Source organism: Morone saxatilis, unplaced genomic scaffold, assembly GCF_004916995.1.
Source record: "Morone saxatilis isolate NCDOM2014 unplaced genomic scaffold, NCSU_SB_2.0 Contig3, whole genome shotgun sequence".
In the NCBI taxonomy this organism is placed as follows: Eukaryota; Metazoa; Chordata; class Actinopteri; family Moronidae; genus Morone; species Morone saxatilis.
Genome location: NW_023339873.1, coordinates 18,554,119 through 18,556,176, shown reverse-complemented (window position 1 = coordinate 18,556,176; position 2,058 = coordinate 18,554,119).

The window sequence follows — 2,058 nt, the reverse complement described above, 5'->3', positions numbered from 1 at the left end:
TCTGCTGAAAGTGTAAAGTTTCTCATTGAAAATCAGATTTTAAGGGGCGGGGCTTACATGCATTACTTGTGACATCACAAATAGTTTGGAAATCAGTCCTGGTCCAGTATGCAACTTCTAGTGCACGTCCACTGAGAATAAACTTTACAGTGAAGTAGGAGACATCTTGTGTCCAGCAGCAAAACTTCAGAAATGAACATTCAGAGATTCTGGTATTTTTAATGAAATAGAAGGAGTAGATGACTTTTTAAGGATTTGAATGTGGATGATTTCATTTTTGTGAAAAAACACATCACACAAATTATTGCTCCAAGCAGACTATATGTATGTATATAATGTCTGTAGGGGATCTTTAAGTAAAAGTAAAGATGTGTTATATAGTCGTGGCTTCAATTGTATAGCCTTATGGAGAGAAATAAGAACGTTATGTGTTTCATGTAAATCCAAATTGTGTTGTGGGTGATACATTTCAAACACACCTGCACATGATGCAAGACCCTGCTTCACTTAAGGTTTGTGATGCAAACTGAGGCAAGTTTTTAGTTGTTACTACTTGAAATATTGCTGTTTACCTGAGCTGCAGCAATGTTACCTCGTCCAAAGTGAGCAGTGACAGCAGCGACCCAGAAAGCAGTGCATCACAAAGCAGATATCACCTGTATGCACTTTCTATGGGACACAAGTAATTTTCCTCTCAAGCTGTCTTAGCTGACAGCGCATGATGCGTGTCAAAAAACAAGTGTGGATTGTTTGCTATGTAGAATCGCACACACCTGCAGCATCCTGACACATTCAGTCTCTAGAAAAAGCAACAATTTGCTCCCTGGATGGACACAGCAGCTCTGTACTTTGACTAGTATTCCTGATGGTCTGATGTGTGCTACAAGTGTTACAGAACAGCACGAGATGCAGTCAGTGGAGTTTCACTACCACGCGTCCCCAATGGCAGCAGAGAGGAAGTTTCAAGAGACAGGTACATGATGTACAGCAGCGACAACAAACCCATGAAACCTGGTACTGGTCAAAGGACCAAACGAATGATCAGGGTTGCAAGTGAAAAATGAAAATAAAATAAAACATTTTTGGTGGCAGTTTGGGAACTGTCCCTTTTTTTCATCCCACTGCCAGCCTTTAGAGGAATCAACAGGCTTACCTTGATGTTTTTTTATAGCTTGTGACATACCTTTTACTATATATCTTGTGAAAAATGTTTATCATAAGAGCTGTTTAGAAAAAAAGCACATTAAATGTGCCGTGGCTGTTGAAATTGATTATGGGAATATGAACCCAGGTACATGCGAATGTATTTTCCTAGCTGTAAGTGCTGAAAAATATTCAATCAATACATTTATAACAAATCTTCTCCTGTTATACTTACAGTCCCAGGTCTTCATATTGAATAATGGAGGATTGTGAGAGTAAATGGGAGGGGAATCAACCTGACTATAGGCAGACTTTTCATGGTCAAATAAATTCAGGATTGTGTCTTTGATATCGGCTACAGAGAGAGCAGATTTAAAATGGTTTCCAGCAACTCTACTTCAAACACTGACACACCGGGGACTACAAGCAACAGAGAAGACATGGAGGGGGAGCTTTAGATATGCAGAACCACATGTGATTTAGTTGGTGAGAGAATGAGAGAGCTTCCGTGTGTCCTCCAGTATGTATTACTTTGAGGGGAGCACTGAAGACGATTGCTCTCCACTCTGCATAATTCAATTGGCAGACAACACTCTGGGGTTTGCGTAAGACATGTCTTGAGAGACTTGATGTGGTGTGTGAGTGTGTGTGTGTGTGTTTAACATGGTAAAAAGGTACTTTTTAACGAGGCTGATCACTGTCACAGTGAGGGACTCAGCAGGAGTCCTGGAGAGCTGAGGAGGAACAATCTTGTCTCTACTTCTTCACCTATCTCTGATATCACTTGTCCTTGTCCTTTTGTTTCGCCCTCTAACTCTTCTCCCCAGCTGTGGCCATCTCTTAGAAACATTTAGACCTGGCAACTAGTGTCCAGTTCTATTCTATCGATGTAGTTGGGTCTGATTCAGATCACAT